The sequence below is a fragment of the Anabrus simplex genome, chromosome 2 (genome assembly GCF_040414725.1).
Source record: "Anabrus simplex isolate iqAnaSimp1 chromosome 2, ASM4041472v1, whole genome shotgun sequence".
Classification (NCBI taxonomy): Eukaryota; Metazoa; Arthropoda; class Insecta; order Orthoptera; family Tettigoniidae; genus Anabrus; species Anabrus simplex.
In genome coordinates, this window is record NC_090266.1 from 956085392 (window position 1) to 956100759 (window position 15368).

General features: G+C 40.6%; 1 protein-coding gene across 1 annotated transcript in view; it reads right to left on the reverse strand.

Annotated features, from left to right (window-relative positions):
• The window catches only part of LOC136863215 (group 3 secretory phospholipase A2), a 204265-nt gene that overhangs the window by 54065 nt on the left and 134832 nt on the right, over window positions 1-15368 (reverse strand). The window lies entirely within an intron of this gene.

Consider the following 15368-nt stretch of genomic DNA (forward strand, 5'->3'; position numbering starts at 1 on the left):
ACAGTCCCAGCATTTGCCTGGTGTGAAAATGGAAAACCAAGGAAAGCCATCTTCAGGGCTGCCGACAGTGGGGTTCAACCGCAATTAAGCAACTGCAGCTATCGAGCTCGGTATACACTACGATTATTATTATTATTATTATTATTATTATGATTATTATTATTATTATTAGCCTCCGTGGCTCAGGCGGCAACGCGCTGGACCTTCACCGCTGCGTTCCGTGCTTGAAATTCCGGTCACTCCATGTGAGATTTGTGCTGGACAAAGCGGAAGCGGGTCAAGTAATTCTCCGAGTATTCCTGTTTCCTCTGTGATCTTGCATTCCATCAATACTCTCCAATACCATTTTATTTCATCTACCAGTCATTAATCATTGTCCCAGGAGTGCGACAGACTTCGGCAGCCAGCACAATTCCTATCCTCGCCGCTAGAGGGGGGCTTCATTCATTCCATTCTTGACCCGATCGAATGACTGGAAACAGGCTGTGGATTATTATTATTATTATTATTATTATTATTATTATTATTATTATTATTATTATTATTATTATTATTACTTTTTTGTACAATTTGTTTCAAGTCGCATCGACACAGATAGGTCTTATGGCGTCGATAGGATAGGAAAGGACTAGGAATACGAAGGATTCGACAGTGGCCTTAATTAAGGTACAGCCTCAGCATTTGCCTGGTGTCAAAATGGGAAACCACGGAAAACCATCTTCAGGGCTGCCGACAGTGGGATTCAAATCTACTGTCTCCCGAATACAAGCCACTCCGACCATTATTATTATTATTATTATTATTATTATTATTATTATTATTATTATTATTATTATTATTTCCGGTTCCATGGCTAAATGGTTAGCATGCTGGCCTTTGGTCCACGGGGTTCTGGGTTCGATTCTAGGCAGGGATGGGGATTTTATCCGTAATTGGTTAATTCCAGTGGCTTGGGGGCTGGGGGTGTGTGTGTTGTCTTAAGCATTAGAAATCATCCTAGGTGGGGCCCCCATCACAGACGCGCAGGTCGCCCATACGGCATCCACTGAGAAAGACCTGCTACAGGCCTCTCCGGAGGCCACACGCCTTTATTATTATTATTATTATTATTATTATTATTATTAGTAGTAGTAGTAGTAGTAGTAGTAGTAGTAGTAGTAGTATTAGTATTTTCTAACTGTACTACAGGCCCTCGCTGTGTCCTCACATTCTGCATAAACCGAACCTGTGTCAAGCAGGCTCTTGGTGAAGCATAGCGTTTGTGCCTCTTTCTCGGATGTCTCGAATTCCATTCCCGGCTCATTCAAGGATTAGAACAGGGTTCACTCAGCCATGTGAGGTCAACTAAGAAGCTGTCTGAGAGATGACGCAGCAAATCCGACACAGTACGTTGTCATAAGACTGAGGGTTGCGGGGATAGCCCACATAGCTGCTATGGAACGGATTGTAGTGAAAATGGGGTGTTACAGTTGAATACATCCCTCTACAGCAGGGCCTCTCAGGGTGCAAGCACCAGTACATTACGCTGTGCACGGTGAAAAAGACGACTTCGCTTGGCTGACCAGAGTGCAGACCTCCACTCCTCGATTTGGAGCAATAGTGCTGTTTCTCTCTTTCCCACGCCGCGCCTGTCTCTCTCGCTCCGCCTGTCTCCCTCTTCCTCACTTGGTCCGTAGCGCTCCAAATCCAAGCCGAGTTGAGCCGAGCTCAGCCGAGTAGCCCAGAGACGAAGCTTTGGTTCGAGTCGAGTCGAGTGGGACCGATGCACTGTTCACAGGAACTCTGCGCCTCAGTTTGCACGATTAAGATTTTGGGCGTTTGAGAGGCCCTGCTCTACAGGACGTTGGCGTTAGGAAGGACACGCTGCTGTAAACTGGGTCTTACCCGCATGTGTGACGTAGATCGCTCCAGTGACCTCACCAGGGTGCGGGAAAAATTTCTTCTGGTGATTACTGGTGATTGGACATTTGATTTAATAAGAAGTAATCACTAGAACATTCTCCATCTGACAATCGGCAAGCAACGCCCATTATAGTTGACATACTTTTTATTAATCAATGTGCACTTTTAATATGTTTTAAATTTACTTTTCTTAACATATATCTATGTAATGACGTTCATTGTTTAAGTGTTTAGTTTAATTTTTATCTCAGCTGAAGCTGGCCAAATATGATAGGTCGAATATGTACTGATGTTTTAAAGAATTTTTACTATTATCAGCAAGACAAGCATTGAATAGGTGGACGCATTAATAAAATTATTTTATGAGAATTGAATTTATGTACTGTGCCCTATCAGAGTATAGAGACAAAGTTAATTTTGTAAACAAAATGTATTTAAGTAAATTATACATTTTCTTGTTACTCTATTTTTGGACGAGCTGACAGGGATAAGTGCATTTCCTTGGCCAAAATAAATCCTCAATTGGAGATATCCTACATAGACTAAACGCCATTTGATTCAAAAGTTTGTACAACTATTATGATTTTCATTCTACCTGGATATAATTGTCTAAGCACAAAGAATGACCTCTGATATAACATCACTTATTAAATTCCAAATTCATATCTTCCTTTCTTAACACAAAGTTATTGTCCAAAAGTAGGCTGCCACAACCGATGAGCTGGAACTGTTCGAGCTAGGTGTATTATGTCGCGGGTTGCAAAAGGAATGATATCCTCTCTTGCAAAGTAATAAAGAATTATTCATTTTGATGTGGATGGGATCAACCTAATAATTCGTCCTCAAATGAGAGAAATCTCCTTTAGTATTCTGCATAACATCATGTTCGTACGTGACATTGCACACTAATCACCCTTAGCAAGATGGTATGGTTTATGGCCACACATGTTGCCAAGTATGTACACCTCAACTACAATGGGGTCTGAGCTAACAGAGAAGGACAGGATGATCGAAAGTGTCGTAATTTCTCTTTATATTATTCCGCGTGATTTGAATTAATCAGTTTTTTCATACAGTCATTGATAATCCTCGATGTAGCAATGTCATCCAGGCTTTCTTCGATATTTCCTCTCTCTTCTGTCCTATATTTAGGTACGTTTAGGCCGAGCCGCGTGACTTTAGTCCCTAAGGGAGCAACCTAACTCTTTCCCCTCATTATTGCTGAAGGTAGTGATTTATAGTTATTTTCTAAGTGTTGGATTACGTTCTGCGACGCTAACCAAACATTGTACGGACCCTGCTTGTCGTTACGACGTCTTAGATTTATCTTTCATTTCGCATGTTGGCATTATGTGGTACCGGTAATATATTTTTCGTGACTTGCGAGATTTTACGTACTGCCAACAGTTATACTGCTGTGTTGTGAAAGTCACTACTGGTACATTTGAGAATGTAATTATTGAAAGTTTTATTTTTCTGTAACATTGTAATCTATTTGGATAATACCAGGTAAGTAGAATAGTGGTATGTTCGAATGGCAGAATGCTTGACTTAGTATTGTCAAATATCAAATATCACCGGGCGAGTTAGCCGTGCGCGTAGAGGCGCGCGGCTGTGAGCTTGCATCCGGGAGATAGGGGGTTCGAATCCCACTGTCGGCAGCCCTGAAGATGGTTTTCCGTGGTTTCCCATTTTCACACCAGGCAAATGCTGGGGCTGTACCTTAGTTAAGGCCACGGCCGCTTCCTTCCAACTCCTAGGCCATTCCTATCCCATCGTCGCCATAAGACCTATCTGTGTCGGTGCGACGTAAAACCCCTAGCAAAAAAAAAAAAGTATCACTCCCATTACTGTCGACAAAAACTTCCATCCTCTCGTACCAGAGGACAAACATCACCCGGCCTTAAACATTACTTTCTGTTACCGAAAAAGGGAGCAAAATATAATGATGCGCGAAGTAAAATTGTATACAATTATAACAAGGCAGATTTTTAATTGTTATACAGAGGACTTTCGCACATAGATTGGAGCTTTCTGGAAATTTACTCTGATAATAATAATAATAATAATAATAATAATAATAATAATAATAATAATAATAATAATAATAATAATTCCGTGTGGCTATTTCTAGCCGAGTGCAGCTCTTGTAAGGCAGACCCTCCGATGAGGGTGGGCGGCATCTGGCATGTGTAGGTAACTGCGTGTTATTGTGGTGGAGAATAGTGTTATGTGTGGTGTGTGAGTTGCAGGGATGTTGGGGACAGCACAAACACCCAGCCCCCGGGCCATTGGAATTAACCAATGAAGGTTAAAATCCCCGACCCGGCCGGGAATCGAACCAGGGACCCTCTGAACGGAAGGCCAGTACTCTGACCATTCGGCCAACGAGTCGGACATTACTCTGATGTTAACCAGGCATTAGATATATTTTATTCTAAATTTTATTATCTTATAAATTCCTGTGTTCCGGCAACCGTCAGGAAAAAGAAACGATACTCCTGTTGGTTTACGCATGAGATAATAAGAAATATTAGGCGGAAAGCTTACCATCACAGGAAAATGCGCGAAGGGCAGAGAAATCAGGGTTCCCATTTCTTGAAATTCAAAGAATTGAAAAGTGTTAAAAAAGATATAAGCATTGAGTATAAAACCTATAGGGTAAATCCGGTAGAGTTGCACTTTTTATATCTTTTGTTATAACTTCGTAGACATAATTTGAAAACTGCTGCAAATTGACAGAGCATGACTTTAAAATATGTACATTAGGTCAGATATGAGCAAAACGTTGGTATTTGACAATAAATGGGAGAAAGGAAAGAACAAAATAATTGTTGCTTCAGCGGCGTCTCTCCCTGGCACCCGGTATAGATGCCGACTTTGCTCGGGAGAGATGCCGCAAGTAAAATAATCAAGAAAGATCCAAATTTAAGCTCATTACTTCACCTTTAATATACCTGAACATTAGAACACATATTATAAGACAATTATATCGATATAATTTTTCATCATTCAGTGGGAAAAATCGAACTCATAATTTACAACATTAACTTAATCATATTTTAATTTCAATTTACTATGAATATCCATGTGCAATGGATTCTTTCTCCGTATTGTATAAAGAAAACATCAATATAATCATGAATATACTTCTGCCCTGACATAGTAAATTAGTCCTTAGAAAATATGCTTCTTGAACCAAAAACTGATATTGTACTTAAGTATAAATTTATACCGATTGTTTCCTAGCATTTTGTTCTCTAGCAATTTTTCTGCCACAATCTACACACCTGTCGTTATATATTGAGCAAGATTCATGGAGCCACTGGTTGCAACTCAAACACTGGATCCAGTCATCTTTTTTTGTGGTTAGGAAATAATTTTCCCAACATTCACAGCAGCGGTTCGTTTCTGAATTTATTGGACTCTTTCCATTTGCTGAGATGGTTTTCTTCACTGTTTGTGCCCTGTTTCGTGCAGCGTCAGAGGAGGTTTTCTTCTTTTCTTTCGGCTTTTTTTCCTTTTCATTTTGTTTTTGACGCTTCTCGTCAATGTTTGCAGCATCCGTCAGTAAGTGCCTTGGGTTGCGTTTTCGTCTTACTGACGTTGATTTGGGCAGTTTTGGTATCGGTCGTTTCAATGTTCGTGCCGGAATCCCATACTCTCGTTCTGCCTCCCTGAATAGAATTTCCTTTGCCCTCAGTCTGTTAACAGCCTCTCTTAAATTTTCCTCCGTCCACTGAGCTCGTTTGACAGTGCCCTTCCTTTTGTACTGAGTAGGCATATCACAAAAGTTTATTTCTGAAAATATTATAATTTTATATAATGACAGTAATGTTAACAAAGAAAGCGATAAAAATACATTATGTATTTTAAGAATCGTGAGATGATATCATATTCGAATAAAATATTGGTACCCTCTCAGTACTGAATGTTTCCAGATCACTTTTAGAATCTGATCTCAATGGGGCATCTCTACCGGACTGTCGTGCGGCAACTCTCCCAATCATCAGTTAGAGAGGTCGTACCGTCCTGTTGTCGTACGTCAAGGCCAACATGGCCGAAAATGAGCTTACTATCAATTACAGTTATGCTTCTGACTTCTACTGTATTAAAAACGGCTGATTTAATCATTTGAAACCGACTTAATATACAATAAATGGACACAAGGAAAAACTTTGTCAGGAGGAAACATGTACTCACCTCAAGAAATTGGCTATAATGGCCTAATATACGAGCAACTTTCATCACACCCGCTGACAGTATTTCTACCTTAGTAACTGAGAAACCACACACACTGCCATCTAGGTCAGACGATGGGAACCTCTGCCTACGGTATATGCGGCATCTGTACCGGTGCGGCATCTGTACCGGAGCGGCATCTGTACCGGATTTGCCCTATAGGGCAGGTAGAGCATGAAATGGGCGTGGATACTAAGAACTTTTGGGCATTCGTTAAAAGTAAGCAAAGGAACCCCTATGTCAGTGTAATAAAATACAATGGAAAAGAACTATTAAGGGACAAATCTTTTGCTGACAGTTTTGCAGTTTATTCCTCACCTGTATACTCAGAGAAACGGGCGCGGTATGATTTACCGAAATATGATAATACGGAAATAGATCCATTGATGAACGTATTAAATGTTAATGAAATTAGTACCACAGAAATTCAAAACGCAATACGCAAGATGAAACCTAAAAAAGCCGCAGGCCCAGATCTAATCTCTCCGTATATAATTAAAGGCTGTGGAGATATTTTATTATACCCTCTTTCAATTATTTTTAACATTTCGCTAAGAACTGGAACTTTTCCTACGAAGTGGAAGATAACACAATTTAGTCCACTTCACAAATCCGGGGACAAGCCAGTAATTAATAACTACAGACCCGTTGCAATTTCTTCCGCGTTAGCAAAAGCTTACGAACAAACCCTATATCGGCATGTGTTCAAACACGTAGAAATTATCATCATTGATACCCATTATGGCCTCAGACCGGGTAAATCGACAATGACAAATCACTCATGAAGTATCGGCAGCAATGGATGCAGCAGGCCAAGTTGATGTAGTTTTCGCAGATTTTAGAAAAGCATTCGATAAAGATGATCACGATGTACTTTTAAATAAATTAGTTTATTATACACTCTACCACAGCTTAATCAACTTATTTGCACCATATATTTCTGATAGACAACAATTTGTGTCTTATAATTTGAATCTGAGTATTACAATACTCGATCTGGTGTCCTACAGGGCTCAAATCTTGGACCATTACTCTTCTTGCATCTTATTAATGATCTTCCTAAATGCATACAGTAGTCAAACATATTGCTATTTCAGACGATGAAACAATTTTCAAAACCACTCAGTCACAGAAAGACTTAGATTTCTTCAAAAATACCTCAATAGCATATCACATTGGAGCGTTATTAACAAGTTAGATTTTAACATTAACAAGTGCCATATAATGGTATTTTCCAGGAATAAAAATAAAATTAGTCACTCGTATAATATTTTGAATACTAATCTGTCATCAGTGGATTCAATCAAGGATCTTGGTGTGCATTTTGACGCTAAATTGACGTTATTTCTACACATAAACGAAGTTGTTGCAGATACTTACAGAATATTAGGACTTATTAAGAGATGCACACGTGACTTCACAAATCCCTCCTTTGTAAGGAGTCGGCTAAAATATGCATCGACCGTTTGGAATCCCATCTTTAAACTATATGAAAACAAAGTTCAAAGGGTGAAAAACGAATTTCTTAGGTACATTACGTACAAAATAAGTAATAATTACCCTAAATTTGATTCGTATTGACTTAATGAAACAACTTGGCTATAAGTCTATAGCAAAAAGACGAGTAATTGCATTTCTTCTATTTGTCTACAAATTATTTAACTATGTTATTGGTAGTCCTAACTTGGTCTTTCTGTTCAACTTGTCTGTCCCTAATCCATCTACACGCCCAAAACATGTTACTTCCTACTGCTCGAGATCAAGAACCCAACAACATAGTAATTCACCAGTGTTAAACTCAATGAAAATATTTGATAAACATAGCAATGAGTACAGACCAGATATACGAGGTATTTGCAACTATATACACTTCCATAGTAAAACAATGTAAACAAATAACTTAATTGTTTTCTGTTCTAAGTTAAAATTCCACTTTGCTGACTCTTATTGTTAAGCTCATAACATAAGTCCTCTTTCTAGTTTCTAGTAATACCATCTAGCTCATCATCATTATTATCTTCGATAACATCACTACCATAATGTATAATTACAGTACTAATGCAGCTTTAAAGCCGTTAGTAAATAATTTTAATTGTAATATTTTAAATACCTTGTTATACTACGTGCATATGTAACCGAATATTTGTAATATTATGTTACTGAAGAAAAGTGTATTTTTAATTCATTTATGACTATTTTACAAGGACTTTCATAAGAGATAATATAATTTTATATTTGATTTTAGCTAATGTAATAGTATATGTACTGTATATGTGTTTCACATCATTAGGTTTATACCTGTCTGAAGCACAATAAATAAATAAATAAATAAATAAATAAATAAATAAATAAATAAATAAATAAATAAATAAATAAATAAATAAATAAATAAATAAATTTAATAACGTAGTTTGTGTAAGATGACAATCAAGCAAGTGGCTGCGGGGTTTAGGTCACGTAGCTGTCAGCTTGCATTCGGGAGAGAGTGGGTTCGAACCCCATTGTCGGCAACCCTGAAGATGGTTTTCCATGATTTCCCATTTTCACACCAGGCAAATTGTTGGGGCTGTACCTTAATTAAGACCACGGCTACTTCCTTCCCACTCCTAGGCCTTTCCTACCCCATCGTCGCCATAAGACCTATCTGTGTCGGTGCGACATAAAACCAATTGTTGGTAGGCTTAAGTGCTCCATCCAAAAGAACTTTACCCGTCCTTCAGCGGCCGAAATGTGTAGGCTACATGGGTAGCTGTAACTCTCAAACTAGCAGTGGGCCAGGTACAAGCCCTGCAATTGGTTGCACCAACAAATTCTGTCTTCATGAAGTTAATATCATGTACAATTTTTTATAAACTACCAAGTAATTTTGGACATCAAAATTATGTCGCCTTGCTCTCTGGGGAACGTGTGCCGGTAGAAGTGACAGCAGCTGGGTCGGAAGCAACTAAAAGCAGACTGCTTAATATCCCTTCGGAAGTGTCAATTGTAAAACTGCTAGGCTGAGTGGCTCAGACGGTTGAGGCGCTGGCCTTCTGGTCCCCTAAAAGTAGTTAGTGGGACATAAAATTAATTACATTATTAAACCTTCTGACCCCAACTTAGAGGTTCGATCCTGGCTCAGTCCGATCGTATTTGAAGGTACTCAAATAGGCGAGCCTCCTGTCGGGTGATTTACTGACACTTAAAGTAACTCCTGTGGGACAAATTTCCGGCACCTCGGCTTCTCCGAAAATTGCCAAAAGTAGTTAGTGGGACGTAAAAACCAATAACATTAAACGAAAACATTGCAATTATTTTTGATAACATTTAAAACATCCCAATTGAATATTGGACAAAACATTATAAATTATCCATAGCAAATGGAATTAGACAGGTCGTTATTGAATTAAAACAAGAGATACCATCCTTTCTTGTCATTTTCGGGTACAAAGGACAGGTAACGTATGATGGGCAGGAAAAATCATGCTCCATCGGTAATGCTAACCGCCGAAAACCTTCGATGTATTAGTTCGACGTTAAACACAATCGAACATCTGCGAATAGATTACCCGCGTCGTTACAAACCAATGGTACGATTAGAGCTCTCAACATGACACCAGCAGTCCGGAGCAACTCACACAACAGTTTGATGTAGAGTACCACAGCGAACACTCCCGCCGTCACACCAAACATAAACACAGTCTCTCAGGAAGAAAAACAAAAGCCTCAGCACCTGGCATCGGGTTAGGTTGCGCACGCAGCTAACCCTATAGAAAATCAGCACGGGGTAAATCGCAGGAAAGCGAAGTCGGTGGACTATAACACCTCCGATAACTAGATTTAAGTAATATCTCTGAGGACTAGGATGATACGTCAGTAACACAGACAACACTTATACGACGTAATGCAGTTAGTGCTAGAGTCCCCCAGATCGCGAAGTTCTCCCAGTCACTCTTGAACCGAGCTCGATAGCTGCAGTCGCTTAAGTGCGGCCAGTATCCAGTAATCGGGAGATAATGGGTTTGAACCCCACTGTCGGCAGCCCTGAAGATGGTTTTCCGTGGTTTCCCATTTTCACACCAGGCAAATGCTGGGGTTGTATCTCAATTAAGGCCACGGCCGCTTCCTTCCCATTCCTAGGCCTTTATATCTGTGTCGGTGCGACGTAAAGCAAATAGCAAAAAAAAAAAAAAAAAAAAAAAAAAAGGCACTCTCGATCATTACCTGATTACCTCGGACCGAGTAGAGATATTTCAGTTGCCTTAACAAAGAATACTGCAATGTATTCGAAACGTCGGCAAACTGTACGTAATGTACAGAAAACAACAACACGTTTCAACCCGGAAAATAAACTAAATAATTATATTTAAAACTGTTTCTAAAGCACCTCTTAAAATTTAATATTGACAACTGTAATTCATTATGTACAGTACAAACATATTTGAGGTTATTAGCCTAACTCTTTATGGCGTATATTTCTGCTCTCTTTCTTTCATTATTTTCTGCCTCCATTTCGAACTCTGGTACAGCCGCAATGATCGGGAGTGACTGGGAGAACTTCGCCCAGCCTTCACGGCCTGTGATGTACCCAGAATGTCACTGTGATTGAACAGCATACGATAATCGCCTGCCTGCCCGCCCGCTTAGCGTACGTCCAAGATGCGCGCTGGTTGTCTGAGTCAGACAGTCGGCGCTGGCTGTCTGACTCCGAGTGGCAGGTGGGATGTGGCCATTATGAAAGCTGGTTGTCAGCGCAGACAGAGCTGCCACAAAAGAAAAGATATGAGATACAACTGATCAGTGTAGCATGGAACTAACAAGAGAACAGGCTGCAGCTCTTCTGCTGCTACGTGACAACTTTACAACCACGTTAAAACGAATGAGAAGTGATATACATCCAATTAATGAATTAAGAGCTATTTACGGGGAGTACAAACACCTGTTTCCGCAGTTACTATAGAAATCTTTCTCCAACAGCCATCGACGATGTTCCTATTGGAATGATCTTTAATTCGCTCATCCCATATCGGAGAAATAAGTTGAACTTTTGAAATCAAATACTCGATATCCATTGTTAACAAAATGTCAAACACACTCAACACGAAAATCAACAGCCTGCGTGGCAGGTTGTCTGAAACCGGAATGAACTAATTATTCCGGTAAACATCTGAGTCAGACTACCAGTGCGCAGGCTTCCTGCGCGCAGGTGCATTATGCCCAGTCCCGCTTAGCAACAAAGGATATACTTATGCCGACTCGGCGCCGACTGTCTGGCTCAGAAAACCAGCGTGCATCTTGGACGTACCCTACAGTCATTTCGCCTTACTCAACCAAGAAGCCCACACATCTATATCCATAATGGGAAAAGGATATTGAAAACTTAATAACAGTCCACTGATCTCTTCGGAAGCAGAAGAGGACTTTCCCGAAAAGTGGGCAAAACTAGTTAGACAAAAGCGATGCTAAAGTGATGGATCCGAGTACCAAATGCTGGAATTCGATAATTAATCCGTAATTTATCCTAAGAAAAACACAGGAGTGACGACGGACGACACAGTTTTATCAGGAAGTTCTGTACAACTACAGTCAACTCCAACAACAAGGGCACGACGTTCAAAACAAGTATACAGAAATAAAACATATAATATCCACAAGACAGCAACATATTCTAGAAGGAGTCAAAATTAGGACCAGCCTTCCTTCAGTTACAGAGGAAGAGCGGACATCTTTATATGGCATAGCCCAATTAAAGAAACGAAATTCGGTAAAAAGAAATATATCGCCCGACTAGACACATCCAATGGACCAATTTCTGGAACATCACAAATACTTCAAGAGGTTACTACTCGTTACACTAACTCCTTCGCGCAAAATAGAGAACTGAGCACATCCGATCCTTCGCCATTTCTCATCGCAATGCAGCTTCAGAGTGGTTCAAAAGAAGTTCAACGTTTAGAAGACAACATACCACATGACGAACTTAAAACGGCAGTCGATGATTCCAACAAAAATAAGTCGTCAGGGCTTGACGGAATGTCTCTGAACTGTTAAGATCGGACTTGTTATCTCCCTCACCGAGTGAGTTGGCTGTTCGGTTAAGGGCGCGCAGCTGTGAGCTTGCATTCGGTAGATAGCAGGTTCGCACCCCACTGTCGGCAGTACTGAAGATGGTTTTCCATGGTTCCTCATTTTCACACCACGCAAATACTGGGGCTGTACCTTAATTAAGGCTACGGCTGTTTTCTTCCCACTCCTAGCCCTTTCCTGTCCCATCGTCGCCATAAGACCTATCTGTGTCGGTGCGACGTAAAGCAAGTTGTAAACAAGTTCTCTCTCTTTCAAGAAATCTTCACGACAGGCATTCAACACATTGATATTGCACAAGGAATAGTAGTATTGGTCCCTAAAGTTAAATGTCCTAAGTTCACACCTGATTACAGGCCAATAACACTCTGCGGGTGGGGGTGGGGGGTAGAATTACACTCGTGGTATCCCCTGCCTGTCGCAAGAGGCGACTAAAAGATGGACCAGGGGCTCTCAACTTGAGAGCGTTGGTTCCCCTAACTGAGTCTGGCATTGCTTCCACTTACTTGTACCAGGCTCCTCACTTTCATCTTTCCTATCCGACCTCACTTGTTCTTTTTCGACCACGACGGTATTAGCTTTTTGAGGGCTAGGGAGGCTTTCATTTTCACGCTCTTCCTGACTCTTGTCTTTCCTTGGCCGATACCTTCATTTGATCCCTTCCATTTGTCCCCTCTGATTAGTGTTAATAGAGGATGATTGTCCGGTTGTACTTCCTCTTAAAACTATAATTACCACCACTGCCAACACCACTACCAACACAAAACACTACGGATTTTAAGTTCTTCGCTCAAATTATAGCCACGCGTATCCGCCTCTTCCTACCGTGTATCCTTGGACCTGAGCAGTACAGCTTCATGCGAGACCCGAATCTAATCACAAGTCTTTCTAATCTGCGAAATTTTATAATGCATATGAGCAGGAATACTTCTTCACGAGCAGCACTTCTTAGTCAAAAACCGAACCAAACCCCGTGGTGCAACAGCCCCTAATGGCCTTGACCTATCAAGCGACCGCTGCTCAGCCCGAAGGCGTGCAGATTACGAGGTGTTGTATGGTCGGCACCACGAATCCTCTCGGCCGTTATTCTTGGCTTTCTAGACCGGGGCCTCTATCTCATCGTGTGATGGCTCCTCGATTATAATAAACATAGGCTGAGTGGACCTCGAACCAGCCCTCTGATCCAGATTAAAATCCCTGGCCTGTCCGGGAATTGAGCTCAGGGCCTCCGGGTAAGAAGCAGACACGCTACTCCTACACCGCGGGGCCGGCACTTCTTAGCCTAGACTTTGCAAAAGCCTTTGATATGATTCGTCATAATTATTTGTGGTCTGTGATGTGCAAATTTGACTTCCCCGGTAGGATTTATTTACACCCTACTTGAAAAACACAAGTGAATCGTTACCTCACCAAAACTGTTCCTATCAAGAAATCCATTCGGCAGGGGTGTCCAACGCCAACCATGTAATCTGCGTAGAGTATTGAACTCCTCTTAAGACAACTCGTGAAAAAACTCCCTGGAATGTCATTAGGGACATCAAAGGTTACCGTGCAAGTGTAAGCAGATGCCATCACAATTACATTAAGCCACATCGACCAAACAGATATACTGAAAACTATAATGTTTAACTATGGACAACAATCAGGAGCTCGGCTAAATTGACAAAAATCAGAGCTTGTGCCCTTTGGTGCCTGACCTCCATGTTGAACTTGGATTTCCATTGCCTCAAAAGTGAAAATTCTTGGTGTAATTCTTTCGTCTAGTTTTCAACAGATGGTTGCAGATAACGGGAACAGCAATATTTACCTATCATCTCAGAAATCTTAATGTCATCCAACACTTTCATCCTCAGCAAATTAGGTACCTTGCACAGATCCTTCCACCTCCTACTATACTTGTGAAAAAAAAATGATCTTGCTTTACAGAATTTTATCTTTAGAGAGGAAAACCCTACAGAGTTGCGCGTGCAATCGTATATTTATCGCACTTGTGTGAATCGTCTTAGAAATGTGATCAAAACTGGTCAGGTCTGAATGATGCGCACATTAAATTTCAAATATATATATAACGATATGAAAATATCAAACTGTTTGTTATTTATAATTACAATACACGATAAACCTTTTACGTAAATAACTAGTGGCTGTATCTTGTTTTTTTTTTTTAATTTATATAGGGGAGAGAAGCATATGCAACCTGTACGTCACGCTTGCCTTGCGGTTGGTACACATACTGGGCGCTTTCCAAATGGTACGTATATCGCCAAAAGCTAGCTCGGTAGTTTTACGTGACTTGTATCGTGATCTTAGCCATGGGATCTCTAGTTTTACGTGGAATTTGAACCACAGGGATGTACTTTTCATGTTTAAAATCTCGCATGAATTGATCGGAATTCGACCGCGGCCGTTCAGTGTTAATCGTCAACCAAACTGCTGCTGTTGATCTGGTCCTAATACACGGATATTATGTGATTAGACTTCAAGTCTGACTGTTGTCTTCAGCCCAGAGGCTGGTTAGATTCTCAAAATGGCACCAACAAAGGTTCTGTAATAACAGGGAAATGGCAAAACCCGACGGCGAAGCCATAATTAGGCATACGAGACATAACGAGGAATGAGGTAGTTTGCCATTGCTTTCTTCACTGAGCCAGAAAGTGCTATCAAAGCAAGAATGGCCCTACGAGTATCACCTTTTATAATATCCGGATGCATTAGTCGTACTCCGAGTGCCCTCATACCTCAAAAGCTTCCATACTGTCACAGCTATAAAAGAGATCGAGACTTCGGTGGAAGCTACATATTTACTCCTGTGGCAAGAGACAGAAGAAAAATACTACATCCAACATGAAATAGAAACAGGTGAGAGGCTTAAGTTATCAGAGCAACTTCCACAGCCCGTCTATTACACCTTTTCAATATGGTAATCATTTTCTTCGAAAGTATATCTTGTTATCCCATCTGATTTCCCCCCATAGCCGTGCGCACTCTGGTCCAAGCTTGAGATAGCCAATATAGGAAACATAACAGTGACTTCTGCTAGGCATCGTGGTTTACGTGCATCCATTTACTCCAAAATAATTGTATTTGTTTAAAGCACGTTTTAACGGCAGTGATGAATAGCGCAGACGGTAAAGCACTGGCCTTCCGAGACCAAGTTGGCC